Genomic DNA, 24,854 nt, shown 5'->3' on the forward strand with positions numbered 1-24,854 from the left:
ACATTGTCTTTACCCTTTTTATATCGAATGACATAAGGAAAAGACTCCAAAAATTAAACCCACTTAGCATGCCTTTTATTCAATTTAAGTTGACCTGTAATGATGTAAGGCACTTGTACCTTATCGATTGATTGTGGATCTAGAAAGGAAGCAAAACAACCTACACAAGTGAATGGCTCAAAAGAGACGGTTAAGGGTGGTAATCGTATGGGTGAATAGGTAGGCTATTTAAATAATGAATGATGGAAGCGGAAGATGGTTGATATGGCTATGGTTATGGCGTATGAAACAAAGGGGGTGTTTGTGAGGTAGTATCTTAAAGAAGTCTCAAAGAAGAACCAATGCTATAGAGAGCAAAGACCCAGACTTTATATTGCTTCTTTAAGGGGTGGTATTAAGTACTTTGACCCACTATCTATAAAGAGATAGGAACCAGAAGTATCAAGGTGAAAAGAAAGGGGTTGACACCATAAGTATTAAAAATACTTGATAAGTCGATAAAAGTCACCAGGACTTAAGGAAGAGAATAATCTCACTTATATTAATCAAAATGGTTTGCGTACAATTGAGATATGCTTTCCTATTTATAGTAAATGGAGGGACATGGCCAAATAGAGACATAATGGTTCGGCCAACCCATGTATCTCCCTATAAAGACATAATTTAAATGCTAAAAGAGATGATGGTTCGGTTCTTAATGGAGGGAAATTATCCTTGGCCGATAACACTTGTATCCCTTCAAATTGGTGCCAAATGGGAGATGATATGATGATTGTCCGAATGGTTAAATGGCTCTTCATCTTGGCGCCTAAATGAACCCACATGCAAGGCACATGGGGCTGGTCATATGCAAGGCACATGGGTGTTCTAGGGAACCTTGTGGTGTAGCCTTGTGCATGGGATGATGGCTGGTCATGTGTTCCTTCTTGGGCGTGCATCTGATTCCTTCAAGCTAGCTTGAGTGTGGAGCTAGCTAGCAAGCATGGGATGTGTTGTGAATAAGCTTCCTAGTCGAGTCTTTGTGAGCTCCATAACAATATGTTAAGCTACAATCAGCTACAATTGATATCACTTTTGGCAACTCAGCTCCAAATAGTCCAACTAGCTGAGTTTAGCTAGCCTTGAACTCCTCCAACTGTATTGAGCTTTCCTTACTGTTCCATGAGATGCCTTGTACCTTGTGAGCTATTTCTGAGCTGTATATGACGTTCAAATCATCCACTAAGCTACCTCAACGTGCATCACACTCCAATGTACCTATATGTGCAAGGAAACAAGGTAAGTCCATGGTATTGAGTTGTTATGAGCTAAATACCTTGCTGCCATGTATGATTATGGTAATGTGAGCTATGTTTGAAGGTCATGAGCTAATTATTTCATCTCATAATATGTGTAAGATAATGCATGAAGCTTAAGAGCTAATATGAATGCATATGATCTAATAAAACGAATTATAATGATGTTGCCTTGATGTATATAAGGTAATCATATTTAATATGATTATAAAACTATCCAAATATGCTAAATATTAATGTGCATGTTGTGTTCATACTAAGTTATTCTTTATCTACATAACAAGAATTCTTATCATGAATTGTATTATAAGAGCATGTAGTATATAACATATATATAGTATCTTCAATATAAGGGTGTTAAAGAGTACTCCCTTTATTGATGAAAACGTGCTTGCATCATCCCCCCCTTCTTTAGGGCAATTTGTCCTCAAATCGAGTTCATTCTGTCCTTGAATAACGTCATGTCTCCTTGCTAAAACAAAGCATACTTTGAACGATTATGTTCTTCCATTAGGTATCCTTTCATAAGATTTCCCTTTAGGCCTTTCTTTGGAATTTGATTTACCAACAGGTAACTTTTGAGAGTGATCTTCCTTTAAGGATATCCCTTTTGGAAGTGACCTTTCACGTGATTGGTCCTGAAAAGTGAGGAGAGATGAGGTTTTAAATGAAGGGTTACTTACCTTTTGGTGATTAAAACTCTCGGTGAAAAGTTGTGTCTTTAAATTCCAATCATCACCAATTTTCGTATGAACCTCTTCATTTTCCAGCCTTGAACCATTGTGTTTCTCTATTAAAGAAGTTTGGTGTCATGTTTTGTTCTTCTTCATTCTTCTTTGGGGTTTTATCTTTGCACCATGCTTGTACACTCTTTCGCATATGCAACTGATCTTGTTGCACCTCTTTTGGCGTCAAAGGCATCAAGGTTACCTTGTGTCTATCATGCTTAAAAATGTATTGATTGTGATAACAATCATGAATGGTCCTTTTGTCATACTGCCATGGTCTTCCAAGTAAGATGTGGCTAGCATGCATAGGGACAATGTCACAAAGCACCTCGTCCTTGTACCTACCAACTAAAAAAGGAATTAGAACTTGTTTGGTAACATTTAACTCACCTTCTTCATTGAGAAATTGGAGTTTATATGGAGTGGGATGCTTTGATGTTGTCAATCCAAGTTTTTCAACCATAAGAGTGCTGGCTACGTTTGTGCAACTTCCTCCATCGATGATCATTGTGCAAACCTTGTCCTTGACATGGCATCTTGTATGGAAAATATTGTTTCTTTGAATATCCTCTAGGGATGTTTGTGATTGTAGGCATCTTTTCAAAACAAGCATCTCACCATGATCTGCATTTTGTTCAGTTTCTTCATCTTGCATTGTTTCAGGTTCCTCATCAAAAATTGGCTCGTCAGAATCCGATACAATATCTCCATTGTCAAGTACAATCATGGCATTTCGGTTGGGACATTGACTAGCAACATGTCCTTTCCCAAAACATTTGAAACATTTGATGTCTCTGGATCTCTCAAAAGTACTGGTTTGCTTTTCTTTACCCTTACTAGATTCTCCCATTGTTTTGCTTTGGAAACTTCTATATGATCCTTTGCTTGTGCTGGAATTGGTGTCCTGAAGGTGATGGGTTCTTGCTTCCACTTTGTGGCCGAATTTGGACTGCTCCTAGTGTAGGATTTCCTTTTGAGTTGTCTTTCAATTTTCATGGCCACGTGTACCATCTCTTCAATCTCTATATAATGCTGAAGTTCAACAAGGTTAGCAATATTAGGATTTAGGCCAGATAAAAACCTTGCCATGGTTGCTTCTCTGTCTTCATCCACATTGGCTCAGATCATGGCTATCTCAATTTCTTTGAAATAATCTTCAACGCTTTTGCTTACTTGTTTCAGATTTTGTAATTTATGGTAAAGATCTCGGTGATGGTGAGTAGGCATGAACCTTTTCCTCATAATGGCCTTCATATCTTCTCACGTATTGATGGGGCGTTCACCATTTTGTCTTCTTGAACTCACCAATTGGTCCCACCAAACTAAGGCATAGTCCATGAATTCTATAGCAGCAAGCCTGACCTTCTTTTGCTCCGTATAATTTTGGCATTCAAACATGTGTTCAATCTTGATTACCCAATCAAGATAGTCTTCTAGATCAGTTCGTCCTTGAAATGGAGAAATGGTCACTTTGATGTTGTTGAAGTTGTCATTCAGATTTCGATGAACATCTCTTCTTGCTACTGATGTTATTTCAGCCTCCTCTTCTTCGATTTCTTCTTCCATTCTAGGGCGATTTACTCTTCGGTTGCCTAAGGATGCTTCAAATTGGTCCATACGATCATGCAAAGGTTCCAATTCTAATCTCAACAATCTGGCCATTTCATGCATAATTGCTTGAGTTTGCAAATTAGGGGCATCTCTTTCAGGGTTCGTCCTGGACTTCGAGACATGGTTAGTGAAATAAGAAAAGAATAAGATGTGTAAAAGACCTTACCAAAATGTACTCTCACAAAGCCTCACGAGTCACTCCAAGGAAACTTGAATGTCACTCAATCCACTCATGTTTGTACTCTAGGACGTTACTAGCTTTTACTTGTCCTCTTATGATCTCACACACTCTCCAGCCTTTTTCCTCTCGATTCTCTTGTCTCAAGTTCTAGAGAACTTTACTCAAAACTGTATCAAGTAAATTTTTACTTGTTTGGCGTCGGCTGCAAATGGGTTAGTAGGAATGGAAAAACAAATATAATGAAAGGGTGGCTTAGAAAATAGAAAGAAGAGAAACAAAAGGGTTACTTACACAAGTCACTTTACAACCTTCTATCACCACAATCAATTTAAAGGCTTACTTGAATGGCTTGGTGGTGAGAATTGTTGATGAGTGCTTCAACTTTCTTTCTTTTCTTTTCTTTTCTTTTCTTCTTTTTGAGTACTGGATTTCTTCTATTTCATTTGAAGTGCTTCAATTTCTTTTCTGATTTTCTTTTTTTTTCTTTGAATTTGCACTTCACTTGCACTTCTTTTTGTATTTTTCTTTTTGTTGTTATTGCACGTTGCTTTCTTCCACTAAAGCTCTTATTACCGCTTGATGAAAGGCACTTGTACCTTATCGATTGATTATGGATCTAGGAAGGAAGCAAAACACCCTGCACAAGTGAATGGCTCAAAAGAGATGGTTAAGGGTGGTAATCGTATAGGTGAATAGGTAGGCTATTTAAATAATGAATGATGGAAACGGAAGATGGTTGATATGGCTATGGTTATGGCGTATGAAACAAAGGGGGTGTTTGTGAGGTAGTTTCTTAAAGAAGTCTCAAAGAAGAACCAATGCTGATACAGTTCAACCTAGCCTCACTTGGATGGATGGTGAAGTCAAGGTTGTACCTTTGATTGTTTTGATCTAGGAAAGCAACAAGTATCCTGCACAAACAAGAAAGCTAAAAAAATGGTTAAATGAATAATGAAATGGAAAGATAAATATGGCAGCGGAAAATATATATAAGTTTGTGATATGTTTAATGGAAATGATGAAGTATGGTAATGGAAGTAGAATGAAGGTGATTGAGATGAATATGAAAAGTAGTATCTCAAAGAAGACTCAAAGAAGAACCAATGTTAAAGAAAAAAGACCCAAACTTTATATTGCTTCTTTAAGGGATGGTAAACAAGGACTTTGACCCACTATCTATAAAGAGATAGGAACTAGAAGTATCAGGGTGACATAGATAGGGGTGACGCCACAAGCATAAGCTTGATAAGTCGATAAAGTTCACTTAAAAACTAAAGAGAGAAACTCTCACAAATATTTGATTAAACAAAGTGAATTTCCTTTACAAATGAAATGGAAAACTATTTATAGGCCTAAGAGATGTCTAGGATAAACATACAATATTTAATGATTTAACATTCATGGATGAATGTTCATCCTTAAGTAGATACAATGTACGCCCCCTATGCAAGTTCATGGACTAATAAGATAAATGAATGCTCATCCATTTAAGTGAATACATCTTCATAGCCAAATTCATCCTCTCTTGATGTGAACATGTTGGTTTATTCCCTTGCTTGAATTTGAAGGAATGTTTCATTGTATGTTCGGCCCCCTTTGGAATACATGCACCAAGTGTGAACGTGACTCATAGGCTCCCTTCATGCACTTGGATTTGGTGAATGAGTTTGAAAATAATGCATCCATCTCCCTTGAATGTGAACAAGTCCTTTAGCCTCCTTGTATGATTGTACACGCCATAAATGGATTCATTAAGCTGGAAATGCATCAGGTGTGAACATGGCTCTTCATTTGGTGTAAATCCCGTACTTATTTCCAGCCTGCACTGTTTTAATTAATCTGGGCATATCTTGAGCTCCCAATATCGGATTGATATGATTCAAAATGAGTTGGAAAGATAATAGGTAGGGGATTAAATGTTAAGAGACTTTATCACCCAAAGATGCTTGAAACATGTTCAAAAATGGCGATCTCTATGAGTGACGTGAATCTGTCCAACTAACTCTTCAATTGCCTTTAGTCTTCTTAGCATCCAATGTACCTAGACAAAGTTTGTAAACAAATAATTAGATAGGAATTGAGCTATGATAATTATGAATGCATGCTTCCACCTATGTTAATAATGCAAATGATCTAACTATGAATGCATATGCATTGAATGAGTTATATAAAGATGTGAATTAATAAATTATGCATGAATATCATATATTATACATAAAAATGACAGAATATAATATTCAAACAAAATTAAGAATAGGATAAACATATTTGCATGACATGTAATGCATAAATGAGTAAATAAATAATAAAATAAGGTAAGACTCCCTTAGAATCAACAAGGTAGAAGGTCCATGAAGTGATCATGTGTTGAAGAAGTTTGGTCATTGGCATGATCGCATCAAATGCTATAGAGAGCAAAGACCCAGACTTTATATTGCTTCTTTAAGGGGTGGTATTAAGTACTTTGACCCACTATCTATAAAGAAATAGAAACCAGAAGTATCAAGGTGAAAAGAAAGGGGTTGACGCCACAAGTATTAAAAATACTTGATAAGTCGATAAAAGTCACCAGGACTTAAGGAAGAGAATAATCTCACTTATATTAATCAAAATGGTCTGCGTACAATTGAGATATGCTTTCCTATTTATAGTAAATGGAGGGACATGGCCGAATAGAGACATATGGTTCGGCCAGCCCATGTATCTCCCTATAAAGACATAATTTAAATGCTAAAAGAGATGATGGTTCGGCCCTTCATGGAGGGAAATGATCCTTGGCCGAATAACACTTGTATCCCTTCAAATTGGTGCCATATGGGAGAGGAGATGATGCTTGGCTGAATGGTTAAATGGCTCTTCATATTGGCGCCTAAATGAACCCACATGCAAGGCACTTGGGGGCTGGTCATATGCAAGGCACATGGGAGTTCTAGGGAACCTTGTGTTGTAGCCTAGTGCATGAGATGATGGCTGGTCATGTGTTCCTTCTTGGGCGTACATGTGATTCCTTCAAGCTAGCTTGAGTGTGGAGCTAGCTAGCAAGCATGGGCTGTTTTGTTAATAAGCTTCCTAGTCGAGTCTTTGTGAGCTCCATAACAATATGTTCAGCTACATTCAGCTACCATTTATATCAGTTTTGGCAACTCAGCTCCAAATAGTCCAACTAGCTGAGTTTAGCTAGCCTTGAGCTCCTCCAGCTGAATTGAGCTTTCCTTAGTGTTCCATGAGCTGCATATGACGTTCAAATCATCCACTAAGCTACCTCAACGTGCATCACACTCCAATGTGCCTATATGTGCAAGGAAACAAGGTAAGTCCATGGTATTGAGTTGTTATGAGCTAAATACCTTGCTGTCATGTATTATTATGGTAATATGAGCTATGTTTGAAGGTCATGAGCTAATTATATCATCTCGTAATATGTGTAAGATAATGCATGAAGCTTAAGAGCTAATATGAATGCATATGATCTAATAAAATGAATTATAATGATGTTGTCTTGATGTATATAAGGTAATCATATTTAATATGATTATAAAACTATCCAAATATGCTAAATATTAATGTGCATGTTGTGTTCATACTAAGTTATTCTTTATCTACATAACAAGAATTCTTATCATGAATTGTATTATAAGAGCATGTAGTATATATCATATATATAGTATCTTCAATATAAAGGTGTTAAAGAGTACTCCCTTTATTGATGAAAACGTGCTTGCATCATGTAATGTGTTTCAAAGCCTCATGATCGGTGATACATTTCAACCTAGCCTCACTTAAATGGATGGTGAAGTCAAGGTTGTACCTTTGATTGTTTCGATCTAGGAAAGAACAAGGATCCTGCACAAACAAGAAAGCATAAAAATAGTTAAATGGAAAGATAAATATGGCAGCGGAAAATATATATAAGTTGGTGATATGTTTAATGGAAATGATGACGTATGTTAATGGAAGCAGAATGAAGGTGATGGAGATGAATATGAAAAGTAGTATCTCAAAGAAGACTCAAAGAAGAACCAATGTTAAAGAACAAAGACCCATACTTTATATTGTTTCTTTAAGGAATGGTAAACAAGGACTTTGACCTACTATCTATAAAGAGATAGGAACCAGATGTATCATGGTGACATAGATAGGGGTGACGCCACAAGCATAAGCTTGATAAGTTGATAAAGTTCACTTAAGAACTAAAGAGGGAAACTCTCACAAATATTTGAATAAACAAAGTGAATTGGTTCTTACAAATGAAATGGAAAGCTAATTATAGGCCTAAGAGATGTCTAGGATGCACATACAAGATTTAATGATTTAACATTCATGGATGAATGTTCATCACTTAGGAAATACAATGTACGACCCCTCCTATGCAAGTTCATGGACTAATTAAATAAATGAATGTTAATCCATTTAATTGAACACATATTCATAGCCGAATTCATCCTCTCTTGGTGTGGACTGTTGTTTCATTTCTTTGTATGAATTTGGAGGAATGTATCATTGTAGGTTTGGCCCCCTTTGGAATGCATGCACCAAGTGTGAACGTGACTCATAGGCTCCCTTCATGCACTTGGATTTGGTGAATGAGTTTGTAAATAATGCATCCATCTCCCTTGAATGTGAACCAACCCTTTAGACTCCTTGTATGATTGTAAACGCCATAAATGGATTCATGAAGGTGGAAATGCATCAGGTGTGAACATGGCTCTTCATTTGGTTGTAAATCCCGTACTTATTTCCAGCCTGCACAGTCTTAATTAATCTGGGCATATCTTGAGCTCCCAATATCGGATTGATATGATTCAAAGTGAGTTTGAGATATAAGAGATAGGGGATTAAATGTTAATAAGACTTCATCACCAAAAGATTCTTGGAACATGTTCTAAAGTGGCGATCAATAGGAGTGACGTGAACTGTCCATTGGATTGCCTTGAATGTACCTTCCACTAGATACAAAATGTATATAAGTTACAATGCTCAAGTTCATGAATAAATAATAAGTAACATTCAAATGTAACACATGATTCCATGGCTAATATAATAATTCAATTGATATGATAACATAAGTAAGGAATGTGTAACGTATGCATGAAACAAACTAATTAAAGATGTGACATGCATGAATTTCATATAGAATGCAAACATAGGACAATATATGAATATTCAAGCATAGTTTAGAATGTAAAAGCATGTTTATAACAAATATAAAGTATAAATGAGTAAATAAGTTATAAAATATGGAAGAACTCCCTTAAAATCATCTTGGAAGAACTTCAAAGTTGTGAGCATGTTTTGTTTGATATTGGTGGTCGGCAAGATCACATCATCCCCCCTTCTAATACGATCCAAACAAGCTCCAACTTTCTCCATGACTTGAACACACCATGGATGTTCTTCAAAGCTATTTCTAAGGGAGTTCTTCATTACCCTTTCTTATATTATATCATTTATACATTTTATTCTATCATAAGCATGCATTCACATGTTAGTATAAATTATCATACTATTATTTCCATACTATGCTTATTTGATCATGTTTTTTCATATTATTCAAATATATGCTATGATTACATATCATTTCTTAGGATATTATTATTACATGTTTCCATTTATCATTTATGAATACCATGTTATGTGATATTAATGCATACAACATATACCCTATCTTTTATGATTGATACACAATGTTATAAGCATATTAGGATAGTCTTATAATCATATTAAGCATGATTATCATATATACATCAAGGAAGCATCATTATAAATCATTTCATTAGTTCATATGCATTCATATTAGCTATTAAGCTTCATGCATTATCTTACACATACTTTGAGATGATATAATTAGCTCATGACCTTCAAACATAGCTCACATCACCATAATCATACATGGCAGCAAGGCATTTAGCTCATAACAGCTCAATATCATGGACTTACCTTGTTTCCTTGCACATATAGGTACATTGGAGTGTGATACACGATGAGGCAGCTTGGTAGAGTATTTGGACGTCATATGCAGCTCACAAACAGCTCACAATTATCATGGCAGCTCATGGAACACTAAGGAAAGCTCAACTTAGCTGGAGGAGCTAGCATGTAGCTGAACTTAGCTGGAGGAGATCTTTGGACCAAAGTGCTGAAAAGTGTACTAAAGGTAGCTGGAAGTAGCTGAGGAACTGAGAAGACCAAAGCTAACTAGCTTGAGTTTATCAAGCTATAACTCACCTAGTTAGCTACCAAGACACTCATCTAGCTTACCTTGAAGCTAGTTCATCTCTAGGCTGCCCAATGGATGCCATGTCATCTAGATACACACTGGAAGCTAATTCACGCCTAGTTGTTGCGTCTCTTCATTCCATGGACTTCAAGACATCATCCTATGGTTATAACCTCATCAAAGCATAGCAAGAAGACCCATGTGCATTCATGTAGGCTGCCATGTGCACTTCATGTGACATCAAATTGGTGCCAAAACACCAAGGGATGCTTCCTATTCGGCCAAAGACTCTTTCCTCTTCATTTTGGCGCCCAAATAACTTCCAATTGCATTCAAATCATCCTTAGGGCCGAACCAACACATAACCATTCGGCCAAGAGCATGTATTTTCATTAAAGTCTTGTTTTTTATTAAAAATCATGTCATTTTAGGAAGGTACAAGGGCTGGCCGAACCAACATATACCTATTCGGCCAAGTCCCTTCAAAAACTATAAATAGGCCATTATATTTCAATTGTAATCAGACCTTTTGTTTAATTAAAGTGAGATTATTCTCTTCCTTAAGTCCTGGTGACGTTTATCGACTTATCAAGTATATTTTATACTTGTGGCATCAACCCCTTTCTTTCATCTTGATACTTTTGGTTCCTAGTTCATATAACTAGTGGGTCAAAGTACTTATCACCACCCCTTGAAGAAGCAATATAAAGTCTGGGTCTTTGCTCTATATAGCATTGGTTCTTCTTTGAGTCTTTTTCAAGATACTATATAAACCATAACCATAGCCTAATCAACCATTCTTCCGCTTCCATTTTAAATAGCCCACCTAGTTACCATACGCCTACCACCCTTAACCATTCTTTTTTGAGCCATTCACTTCGCAGGTTGTTTTGCTTCCTTCCTAGATCCACAATCATTTTCCAAGGCATCAGAAGAGCCTTACATCAAGCGGTAATCAGAGCTTTGGTGGAAGAAGCAATGTGCAACAACAACAAAAAGAAAAATACAAAAAGAAGTGCAATGTGAAGTGCAAAGTCAAAGAAATCAAGAAAAATCAGAAAACAAAGTGAAGCACTCAAAAGAAAGAAAAAACCAACACTCAAAAAGAAGAAAAGCAAAGAAAAGAAAAGAATGAAGTTGAAGCACTCATCAACAATTCTCATCACCAAGCAAGTCAAGTAAGCCGTTTAAATTGACTGTTATGATAGAAGGTTGTAAAGTGACTTGTGTAAGTAACCCCTTTTATTATTTTCTTTCTATTTCTAAGCCACCCTTTCATTATATTTGTTTTCCCTTCCTATTAAACTTTTTGCAGCCGATGCCAGACAAGTAAAATTTACTTGATATAGTCTTGAGTAAAGTTATCTAGAACTTGAGACAAGAGAATCAAGAGGAAAAAGGCTGAAGAGTGCGTGAGATCAGGAGAGGACAAGTAAAAGCAATTAAAGTCCTAGAGTGTAAACACGAGCGGATTTAGTGACATTCAAGTTTCCTTGGAGTGACTCGTGAGGCTTTGTGAGAGTATATTCTGGTAAGGTCCTACACACATTTTATTTTTCCTTATTTGCTAACATGTCTCTTCCATCCAACATCTTTGTAGTCAAAAGGACTTTGAACATTCAAAGTCAAGAGGATGAACAAAGAGAGAACATCTTCCATACCAAATGTCACGTGGGAGATAAAATTTGCGTGGTGATCATTGATGGAGGAAGTTGTACAAACGTAGCAAGTACTCACATGGTGGAAAAGTTGGGTCTAAAGGCTTCCAAGCATCTTCATCCTTACAAACTTCAATGGCTCAACGATGTGGGTGAAGCCAAGGTAACCAAACAAGTTGTTTTTCTTCATCATAAGGATTTGGGACATCATCTTCTCCGAGGAGTATTATTGTTTCTAATTTGTGGTTGATCTTATCTTTGGTCTAGTTTCTCATGGAGAGCATCAAATTTTGTTCGAAACATTCTCATCATTTCTCCTATCAGTGCTTGCATTTGCAAATTGGGTTGACCTGCATTTCCTTTAGGACTTTGAGACATGGTTAGTAAATAAAACATAAAAAATTAAACCTTACCAACACACTCACAAAGTCTCATAATTTCACTCCAAAGAAAAGATAAGATCACTCCACTCAACACTCGTGTTTACTCTCGGGAATATATATTTGGCTTTTAACAATTCCCCTTCTGATCTCACTCTCTCAATAGCCTTTTTCCACTCGATTTCTCTTGCTAAGTCCTTTGAGGAACTTACTCAAGATTATAACAAGTTAATTCCTTCCTTGTGTGCGTCGACTCCAAATAGTTTAGGGTAGAAAGAATAGAAGAAATGGAAAGGTAGAAGAAATGTTTTAAGGTATTAAAAGAAACAAATGTTTGAAGCCAAGGAAGATGAAATTATGGAAAAGAAAGAGGTGACTTACAATTCAAGAAACAACACTTACTGCAACCTTTCTCAAGAAACAATAAGGTTATCTTCTCTTAGTGTAGATGGCCTCTTTGATGTACTTGCAAAGCTAGGGCACTTTTCCTTGGCTTGCTTTCTCTTTTGAATTTCTTTTTTTTTTTTTTGATTTTTCTCTTCTTTTGTCTTTTTCTTTCTTTTTGCACTCCAATTTTGATGTAGGAGTCTTTTTCTTTTGCTTTGCACGCCAATGACACTTTTGTTGTCAATCCAACTATACTCTGATTATCGCTTGATGTAAGGCAAATCTACATGTTTTGATGGAAGAGAGTAGATAGCTTTATTGTGTCCCGATCTAGGATTGACAAGTACTGATGTCCTTGAATTATAAGCTTGGGCTGTAAATAAGATAAGAAATAAATAAGTTTAGTAATGGAAGGATAAATGGAATAATAAGATAAGAAATGAATTTAAAAGAATGGTATAGAGATGGCTGCGGAATTGATGGTCTTGTTGGTTGATGTTGATGGTGTTGATGGTGCAATGGAGATGGTGATGTTGTATCTCAAGCACACCAAAGAGGAAACAATGCTAAGAAGCACAATCTCATTCTTCACAAACTTACTTGAGGGGTGGTGATAGTGTCTTCAACCCACTAGATATCAATCTAGGAATTTTAGACTCAAGATGGAAAGAATGACGCCACAAGTATATGAATTAAACTTGCTTAATCGATAAAGTTCACAAAGAACTTTGAAGGGAAATTAACTCACAAGAGTATGTTTTATATAAAAGATGAGATGGGTACAAATGAAGTCAAGCCACTCTATTTATAGGAAATGAGAGGGCTTGGCCGAATGGTTACAAGTTGTTTCGGCTAGATACATGTCTCTAGGAAAATACATAATGCTTGAGATGAATGAATAAGACCTTTGGGCTTGTGATGGTTCAGCTAACTCTTCATGAAAGGCCTTAATGATTCGGTCAAAGGGTGGAGAGACATCTCCTTTGGCCGAATTGTGCATGGTTGTTCATCTTGGCGCCAATTTCCTCTCCTTGGCCGAATAGTCATGTGTCTTATCATGTTTGGCGCCAAAGCTTCCATGTGCAAGGCATGTGGTGTCACTGAATAGGCTTGGAGCTCTATCTCATGTCTCTTGGTGATTTAAGCTTCCAATGCTGCAATTCCTTCACCAACGTGCTCCTAGATGAAAAGGCATCTTCATGGGCAGCATCATTCATGAAAGGTCACAATGTTTGAGAAAGGTGTCCCTTCATGTTTGAGCTGCTTATGGTGTGAATGAGCTAAAGGTGAGCTGACCATAGATGACTTGTGACATGGTGGACGTTTGGGCAGCTCCTTGTGAAAAGGTACCTCTTGAGGCGGCAACTATTTGCGAAAAGGTACGATTTCACAAATTTTGACTTAGGACATATTTGAAGTGTCCTAAGTGGTGATGATGATGGTGCAACTCCCCATCTGAAATAAGGTCATCTTGTAGCTCAAATCTTCAGCTCAATCTAGCTATGAGCTCACGGCCTCCGGATAATTTTTCACCAATTGTTCCTTGTGCTCTCCTAATCGATCCCATGTAAGTTTCCTTGTTGTTACATGCTCCATTTAGCTCTAATGCAGCTCCCAAGTGTTGGTCGAATGTGCCGACATGCATAACATAAAGAAATAAACTAAGTATATAAGCTTATATAATGTGTATATTATAATATTGTGACTATAGTATATGATAATAACTTGTATCTCATATATAAATGGATAACTTATTATCATAATAACTATAGGTATAATATATATATATATGAAAATAACTATCTTATAACATATGAAATAAGCATCTATAGGTATAAAGATAGAAAGTTTCTTCCCTGGAGAAGTTGGAATAGCCATGGTAAATATGATGCTGAATTGGATCACATCATCCTCCCCTTCTTTTAATCGATTTGTCCTCAAATCGAATGATCGTCTTTTCTTAGTGTCCTTCCATTCAATCTTTACAAAAAGGTTCATATCCGTTGAAAGACTGCTTTGGAAGTTCTTAACCTGAAAAGAAAGAAAACTTTCATTAGAAAAAATGTGATCAAACATAACTAAAGTTAAGAAATACTTCCTGTAAATTGTATGTTCAAAGTTCATGTCTATTGAAGTCATTTTGCTTTGAACGTTTGCGCCCTTTTGCATTCCAAAAATCATGTCCTTTTGTTCTTCAATAGATGTTTGCATTGATTCGTGAAAGATGATGACTCTTTGAATAGTGATGTTCTCATAAGTCACGCCCCTTGGTTGAAAAATCGCTTCCCTTTGATTTTCATTAGGCATAACTCTTGATTCTTGAAGGATCACGTCCTTTGGATGAAGAATTACCACTCTTTGCTTTTCAAAAATCACACCTTTTGGCTCTTGAAAGGTCTTGTCTTTTAATTTCCCAAATCGATGGATTGTGTCACTTGGATCATCCTGCAAATCAAAGGAAATTCTTGCATTGTCAAAGTTAGAAAAATCTTCATTGACCTTGCGCCTCGTCAGTAAACATATTTGTAACAAGCACTTAGATGTATAAGCACTTGTTTTTGGAATGTTTTCTTCCTGGATTAACTTCGATTTTCCTTTCCTCATGGCCTCAACACTTTGTTTCATCTTGATTTGCTCAACTTGGACTTTTTTAGGTGTCAAGGGTGTTAGGATGATCTTCTTTCCTCCATGGTTGAATGAATACTGATTGGTAAAACAATCATGAATGGTACTCCTATCATATTGCCATGGTCTTCCAAGAAGTAAATGGCTAGCATGCATAGGAACAATATCGCACATAACCTCGTCCTTGTACTTACCAATTGAAAAAGGGACCATCACCTGTTTGTTGACATTAAGTTCACCTCGTTCATTGAGCCATTGTAGTTTGTATGGATTTGGATGTTTCAACGTTTGCAATCCCAATTTCTCCACCATGATGGTACTGGTAACATTAGTACAACTCCCTCCGTCTATAATCATGAAACACACTTTTTCATTCACATGCAGCGTGTATGAAAGATGTTTTCCCGTTGTGGATCGTCTTCTACTACTTGGGCACTTAGACTTCTCTTGACCACTAGGGCTTCACCTTCCACAGGAGCACCAATTTCAGTTTCTTCCTCCACTTCTGTTGGTGGTGCTTTTCTTCTTCATGGTCAGATTCAATCTCACCATTTCCAAGTAATAACATGGTGTTTCTATTATGACATTGTGTGGATATATGCCCCCTCCCAAGACATTTAAAACAACAAATGTCTCTTGTTCATTCAGTGATCTCTTTTCCTCGATTCTCCTTACCAAGTTGGGATGCATATGATGATTCAGCTTTTTCCTTGATAGGAGTAGGAGTAGACTTCTTCAAATTGTTAGGACTCCATCTCGAAGGCATGGTAGTGCGAGATATAGATGTCCTTTGTAATTACCTCTCTATTTTCATAGCCATTTGCACCATTTCATCAAGTTCGATATAATGATACAATTCTAGTGTGTTGGCAATCTCAGGATTGAGTCCAGCAAGAAATCTAGCCATGGTTGCTTCACGATCTTTCTCAATATTGACTCAGATCATTGCCACTTCCATTTCTTTATAATAATCCTCCACGCTCCGTTGGCCTTGTTTCAAATTCTGTAATTTCTGAAACATGTCTCGGTGATAATGAGTAGGAATGAAACGTTTACGCATGATACCTTTCATTTCGAGCCATGTTAAAATTGGTCTCTCTCCATTCCTTCTTCGAGTAATAGTAAGTTGACCTCACCATATCAAAGCATAATCAACAAACTCCATGGCTGCCAATCTTACTTTCTTGAGTTCGGAATAGTTATGGCAACTAAACACATGTTCCACCTTGCTTTCCCATTCAAGATAGGCTTCTGGATCAGTCTTCCCTTGGAATTGACGAATTTTGATTTTGATGTTGCTCATATTATCATCAACATTGGACGCCTAGGTCCTTGTATCAATGCTGGTTTTTCTTCATCATAAGGATTTGGGACATCATCTTCTGGAAGAGGTTGTTACCTCCGAGGAGTATTATTGTTTCTAATTTGTGGTTGATCTTGTCTTTGGTCTAGTTTCTCATAGAGAGCATCAAATTCTATTCGAAACATTCTCATCATTTCTCCAATCAGTGCTTGCATTTGCAAATTGGGTTGATATGCATTTCTTTTAGGACTTTGAGACATGGTTAGTAAATAAAACAAAAAAAAATTAAACCTTACCAGCACACTCACAAAGTCTCACAATTTCACTCCACTCAACACTCGTGTTTACTCTCGATAATATATATTTGGCTTTTAACAATTCCCTTTCTGATCTCACTCTCTCAATAGCCTTTTTCCACTCGATTTCTCTTGCTAATTCCTTTGAGGAACTTACTCAAGATTATAACAAGTTAATTCCTTCCTTGTGTGCGTCGATTGCAAATAGGTTAGGGTAGAAAGAATAGAAGAAATGGAAAGGTAGAAGAAAGGTTTTAAGGTATTAAAAGAAAGAAATGTTTGGAGACAAGGAAAATGAAATTATGGAAAAGAAAGAGGTGACTTACAATTCAAGAAACAACACTTACTGCAACCTTTCTCAAGAAACAATAATGTTATCTTCTCTTAGTGTAGATGGCCTCTTTGATGTACTTGCAAAGGTAGAGCACTTTTCCTTGGCTTGCTTTCTCTTTTGAATTTCTTTTCTTTTCTTTTCTTTTCTGATTTTTCTCTTCTTTTGTCTTTTTCTTTTGCTTTGCACGTCAATGACACTTTTGTTGTCAATCCAACTATGCTCTGATTATCGCTTGATGTAAGGCGAATCTACACGCTTTGATGGAAGAGAGTAGATAGCCTTATTATGTCCCGATCTAAGATTGACAAGTACTGATGTCCTTGAATTATAAGCTTGGGTTGTAAATAAGATAAGAAATAAATAAGTTTAGTAATGGAAGGATAAATGGAATAATAAGATAAGAAATGAATTTAAAATAATGGTATAGAGATGACTGCGGAATTGATGGTCTTGTTGGTTGGTGTTGATGGTGCAATGGAGATGGTGATGTTGTATCTCAAGCACGCCAAAGAGGAAACAATGCTAAGAAGCAAAATCCCGTTCTTTACAAACTTACTTGAGGGTGGTGATAGTGTCTTCAACCCACTAGATATCAATCTAGGAATTTTGGAATCAAGATGGAAAGAATGACGCCACAAGTATATGAATTATACTTGCTTAATCGATAAAGTTCACAAAGAACTTTGAAGGGAAATTAACTCACAAGAGTATGTTTTATATAAGAGATGAGATGGGTACAAATAAAGGCAAGCCACTCTATTTATAGGAAATGAGAGGGCTTGGCCGAATGGTTACAAGTTGTTTCGGCTAGATACATGTCTCTAGGAAAATACATAATGCTTGAGATGAATGAATAAGTCCTTTGGGCATGTGATGGTTCGGCTAACTCTTCATGAAAGGCCTTAATGATTCAGTCAAAGGGTGGAGAGACATCTCCCTTGGCCGAATGGTGCATGCTTGTTCATCTTGGCGCCAATTTCCTCTCCTTGGTCAAATAGTTAATTGCCTTATCATGTTTGGCGCCAAACTTCCATGTGCAAGGCATGTGGTGTGACCGAATAGGCTTGGAGCTCTATCTCATGTCTCTTGGTGATTTAAGCTTCCAATGCTAGCAATTCCTTCACCAACGTGCTCCTAGATGAAAAGGCATCTTCATGGGCAGCATCATTCATGAAAGGTCACAATGTTTGAGAAAGGTGTCCCTTCATGTTTGAGCTGCTTATGGTGTGAATGAGCTAAAGGTGAGCTGGCCATAGATGACTTGTGACATGGTGGACGTTTGGGCAACTCCTTGTGAAAAGGTACCTCTTGAGGTGGCAACTATTCGCGAAAAGGTACGATTTCACAAATTTTGACTTAGGACATATTTGAAGTGTCCTAAGTGGTAATGATGATGGTGCAACTCCCCATCTGAAATAAGGTCATCTTGTAGCTCAAATCTTCAGCTCAATCTAGCTATGAGCTCACGGCATTCGGATAACTTTTCACCAATTGTTCCTTGTGCTCTCCTAATCGATCCCATGTAAGTTTCCTTGCTGTTACATGCTCCATTTAGCTCTAATGCAGCTCCCAAGTGTTGGCTGAATGTGCCTACATGCATAACATAAAGAAATAAACTAAGTATATAAGCTTATATAATGTGTATATTATAATATTGTGACTATAGTATATGATAATAACTTGTATCTCATATATAAATGGATAACTTATTATCATAATAACTATAGGTATAATATATATATATATATATATATATATATATATATATCTATCTTATAACATATGAAATAAGCATCTATAGGTATAAAGATAGAAAGTTTCTTCCCTGGGAAGTTGAATAGCCATGGTAAATATGATGCTGAATTGGATCACATCAAGTTGGGTCTAAAGGCTTCCAAGCATCCTCATCCTTACAAACTTCAATGGCTCAACGATGTGGGTGAAGCCAAGGTAACCAAACAAGTTGTTGTACCTTTCTCAATTGGGAGATATAATGAAGAAGTCCTTTGTGACGTGGTGCCCATGAGTGCATGCCACATTATATTAGGACGTCCTTGGCAGTTTGACAAGAAGGCTACCCATGATGGATTTTCTAACAAGTACTCTTTCCAACATCAAGGAAAGAAAATCATATTGGCGCCTATGCTTCCAAATCAAGTCCATGAATGTCAGGTTACCCTCAAATCACGTATAGAGGAATGGGAGAAAGCTAAAGCCGTGAAGAAATTTGAAAGAGAAATTTTGCATGAGAAAAAAGAGTGGAGAGAGTTGAAAATGAACAAAATGAAAGGATTGAAAATGGGAGCAAAGAGAAAAAGGAAAATGAGGGTGAAGATCATATTTTATCTAATCCTACTCCTATTCTTTCTTTTGACGTGCAGGACAATCCAATAGACATGTCACTTCAAGTTGAAGATTCAAGAAACATGTCTTTTGAAGAATCAATAGACGTGACTTTTGGTGATCCACAAGATATATCCTTTGACATTTCAAAGGATGCACCTCTTGAAATTCAAAAGAATGAGCCAATTGAAGTACCAAGAGTTGACATCATTCATACTCCAAGTACATTGCACATATTGAAGGGAATTAAGCAACCAATGGAGTTTTTCATCATTAAGCAACCAATGCCCATTAAACATCTACCCTGGTTTGCTATTTCTATTCATTTTGTTAACAATTTTTCATTTACTAACATTGATTTATTTTGCAGCAACTTGTTTCATCCTTATGGTGAAGAAATCATACCAACCCTCAAGGCAATAATTTGGAGAGGCACAATGGTGAAAGGACATGATGATTTAAATAAGCCCCAAGGAGTCATTCAAAAAACACTTATCTTCACCAAGCGACGTGATGACTCCAACCAAGAGACAAACCTTTTCACCAACAAGCATGGTGAATTAAAAGGAGGAAATGAAGATATAGAGGTCCTTTCCAAGCATTATGATTATTCAAAGAATAAAGTAAAAGGATCAAGTTGGTTCGTGAAGGGATATGTCTTTTCCATTCAAAGGACATATGATGGTTCCCAAACATTGTGTCCTCCCATCAAAGGATGTGAAGTTACTAGATTTGAAGCCAAGAGGTTGAACATTTTGTATGAATCATATATTGGAGGAAAACATAAGGATTCAATCCTTCCTACATCAAGAAGGTCTTCAATGAGAAACTAATTTGATTTGAGGACAAATCGCCTAAAAGAAGGGGAGTATGATACGATCCAAACAAGCTCCAACTTTCTCCATGACTTGAACACACCATGGATGTTCTTCAAAGTTATTTCTAAGGGAGTTCTTCATTACCCTATCTTATACTATATCATTTATACATTCTATTCTATCATAAGCATGCATTCACATGTTAGTATATATTATCATACTATTATTTCCATCCTATGCTTATTTGATCATGTTTTTCATATTATTTAAATATATGCTATGATTACATATCATTTCTTAGGATATTATTATTACATGTTTCAATTTATCATTTATGAATACCACGTTATATGATATTCATGCATACAACATATACCCTATCTTTATGATTGATACACAATGTTATAAGCATATTAGGATAGTCTTATAATCATATTAAGCATGATTATCATATATGCATCAAGGAAACATCATTATAAATCATTTCATTAGTTCATATGCATTCATATTAGCTCTTAAGCTTCATGCATTATCTTACACATACTTTGAGATGATATAATTAGCTCATGACCTTCAAACATAGCTCACATCACCATAATCATACATGGCAGCAAGGCATTTAGCTCATAACAACTTAATATCATGGACTTACCTTGTTTCATTGCACATATAGGTACATTGGAGTGTGATGCACGATGAGGCAGCTTGGTAGAGTATTTGGACGTCATATGAAGCTCAGAAACAGCTCAAAAATATCATGGCAGCTCGTGGAACACTAAGGAAAGCTCAACTTAGCTGGAGGAGCTAGCATGTAGCTGAACTTAGCTGGAGGAGAGTTTTCGACCAAAGTGTTGAAAACTGGACTAATGGTAGCTGGAAGTTGCTGGGAGAGTAGCTGAGGAGCTTAGAACACCAAAGCTACCTAGCTTGAGTTTATCAAGCTATAACTCACCTAGTTAGCTACCAAGACACTAATCTAGCTTACTTTGAAGCTAGTTCATCTCTAGGCTACCCAATGGATACCATGTCATCTAGATACACATTGGAAGCTAATTCACGCCTAGTTGTTGCCTATCTTCATTCCATGGACTTCAAGACATCATCCTCTGGTTGCAACCTCATCAAAGCATAGCAACAATACCCATGTGCATTCTTGTAGGCTGCCATGTGCATCATTCAAGCATGTGCACTTCATGTGACATCAAATTGGCGCCAAAACACCAAGGGATGCTTCCTATTCAGCCAAAGACTCTTTCCTCTTCATTTTGGTGCCCAAATAACTTCCAATTGCATTCAAATCATCATTAGGGCCGAACCAACACATAACCATTCGGTCAAGAGCATGTATTTTCATTAAAGTCTTGTTTTTTCATTAAAAATCATGTCATTTTAGGAAGGTACAAGGGCTGGCCGAACCAACATATACCTATTCGGCCAAGTCCCTTCAAAAACTATAAATAGGCCATTATATTTCAATTGTAATCAGACCTTTTGTTTAATTAAAGTGAGATTATTCTCTTCCTTAAGTCCTGATGACTTTTATCGACTTATCAAGTATATTTTATACTTGTGGCGTCAACTCCTTTCTTTCATCTTGATACTTCTGGTTCCTAGTTCATATAACTAGTGGGTCAAAGTAGTTATCACCACCCCTTGAAGAAGCAATATAAAGTCTGGGTCTTTGCTCTATATAGCATTGGTTCTTCTTTGAGTATTTTTCAAGATACTATCCTTCCCTTTTGTTTCATAAACCATAACCATAGCCTAATCAACCATTCTTCCGCTTCCATTTTAAATTGCCCACCTATTCACCATACGCCTACCACCCTTAACCATTCTGTTTTGAGCCATTCACTTCGCATGTTGTTTTGCTTCCTTCCTAGATCCACAATCATTTGTCAAGGCATCTAAAGAGCCTTACATCAAGCGGTAATCAGAGCTTCGGTGGAAGAAGCAACGTGCAACAACAACAAAAAGAAAAATACAAAAAGAAGTGCAATGTGAAGTGCAAAGTCAAAGAAATCAAGAAAAATCAGAAAACAAAGTGAAGAACTCAAAAGAAAAAAAATCCAGCACTCAAAAAGAAGAAAAACAAAGAAAAGAAAAGAATGAAGTTGAAGGACTCATCAACAATTCTCATCACCAAGCAAGTCAAGTAAGCCATTTAAATTGATTGTGATGGTAGAAGGTTGTAAAGTGACTTGTGTAAGTAACCCCTTTTATTCTTTTCTTTTTATTTCTAAGCCACCCTTTCATTATATTTGTTTTCCCTTCCTATTAACCTTTTTGCAGCCGACGCCAAACAAGTAAAATTTACTTGATATAGTCTTGAGTAAAGTTATCTAGAACTTGAGACAAGAGAATCGAGAGGAAAAAGGCTGGTGAGTGTGTGAGATCAGAAGAGGACAAGTAAAAGCCATTAAAGTCCTAGAGTGCAAACACGAGCGAATTGAGTGACATTCAAGTTTCCTTGGAGTGACTCGTGAGGCTTTGTGAGAGTATATTCTGGTAAGGTCCTACACACATTTCGTTTTTCCTTATTTGCTAACATGTCTCTTCCATCCAACATCTTTATAGTCAAAAGGACTTTGATCAATCAAAGTCAATAGGATGAACAAAGAGAGAACATCTTCCATACCAAATGTCACGTGGGAGATAAAATTTGTGTGGTGATCATTGATGGAGCAAGTTTTACAAACGTAGCAAGTACTCACATGATGGAAAAGTTGGGTCTAAAGGCTTCCAAGCATCCTCATCCTTACAAACTTCAATGGCTCAACGATGTGGGTGAAGCCAAGGTAACCAAACAAGTTGTTGTACCTTTCTCAATTGGGAGATATAATGATGAAGTCCTTTGTGACATGGTGCCCATGAGTGCATGCCACATTATATTAGGACGTCCTTGGCAGTTTGACAAGAAGGCTTCCCATGAGGGATTTTCTAACAAGTACTCTTTCCAACATCAAGGAAGGAAAATCATATTGGCGCCTATGCTTCCAAATCAAGTCCATGAATGTCAGGTTACCCTCAAATCACGTATAGAGGAATGGGAGAAAGCTAAAGCCATGAATGTCAGGTTACCCTCAAATATCATGGCAGCTCGTGGAACACTAAGGAAAGCTCAACTTATCTGGAGGAGCTAGCATGTAGCTAAACTTAGCTGGAGGAGAGTTTTGGACCAAAATGCTAAAAAGTGGACTAAAGGTAGCTGGAAGTAGTTAGGAGAGTAGCTGGGGAGCTGAGAAGACCAAAGCTAACTAGTTTGAGTTTATCAAGCTATAACTCACCTAGTTAGCTACGAATACACTCATCTAGCTTACCTTGAAGCTAGTTCATCTCTAGGCTGCCCAATGGATGCCATGTCATCTAGATACACATTGGAAGCAAATTAACGCCTAGTTGTTGCCTAACTTCATTCCATGGACTTCAAGACATCATCCTATGGTTGCAACCTCATCAAAGCATAGCAATAAGACCCATGTGCATTCATGTAGGCTGCCATGTGCATCATTCAAGCATGTGCACTTCATGTGACATCAAATTGGCACCAAAACACCAAGGGATGCTTCCTATTCGGCCAAAGACTCTTTCCTCTTCATTTTGGCGCCCAAATAACTTCCAATTGCATTCAAATCATCCTTAGGGCCAAACCAACACATAACCATTCGGTAAAGAGCATGTATTTTCATTAAAGTCTTGTTTTTTCATTAAAAATCATGTCATTTTAGGAAGGTACAAGGGCTGGCCGAACCAACATGTACCTATTCGACCAAGTCCCTTCAAAAACTATAAATAGGCCATTATATTTCAACTGTAATCAAACCTTTTGTTTAATTAAAGTGAGATTATTCTCTTCCTTAAGTCCTGGTGACTTTTATCGACTTATCAAGTATATTTTATACTTGTGGCGTCAACCCCTTTCTTTCATCTTGATACTTCTGGTTCCTAGTTCATATAACTAGTGGGTCAAAGTACTTATCACCACCCCTTGAAGAAGCAATATAAAGTCTGGGTCTTTGCTCTATATAGCATTGGTTCTTCTTTGAGTCTTTTTCAAGATACTATCCTCACTACCATCCCTTTTGTTTTATAAACCATAACCATAGCCTAATCAACCATTCTTCCGCTTTCATTTAAAATAGCCCACCTATTCACCATACGCCTACCACCCTTAACCATTCTGTTTTGAGCCATTCACTTCGCAGGTTGTTTTGCTTCTTTCCTAGATTCACAATCATTTGTCAAGGCATCAGAAGAGCCTTGCATCACCTTCTTTATGGTGATTTGTCCCCAAATCGATGCTTGGTACATAAGGGAACAACTTGGATCTTCGTTGGATTAGAAATTCTTTATTCTCATCTTGCACCATTTTCTTTGCTCAAAATGCTTCACATGTTCAAGTCTTTTTTTCTAAATCAACAACCTGAAAAATAAAACAAAGTTAGAAGATGATAACTTAGAACCAAAGAAAAGGAAAGGATTAAATTCATGAATGAATGAGTTTGGACTCTTAATGTTCTCCATGGATATGTTCATTGAATCTTCCCTTCCATAAGGTTCATTCGATCTTGAGTATGAGGTGAATGGACTTTGAAGGTTAATGAACATGTTCTTTATAATTTTAAGTGACACATCTTTTGGAATTTCAAAAGAAATGATACATGAATCATCTTGAATG

Source organism: Hibiscus syriacus, unplaced genomic scaffold (assembly GCF_006381635.1).
Source record: "Hibiscus syriacus cultivar Baekdansim isolate YM2019G1 unplaced genomic scaffold, ASM638163v2 tig00111996_pilon, whole genome shotgun sequence".
In the NCBI taxonomy this organism is placed as follows: domain Eukaryota; kingdom Viridiplantae; phylum Streptophyta; class Magnoliopsida; order Malvales; family Malvaceae; genus Hibiscus; species Hibiscus syriacus.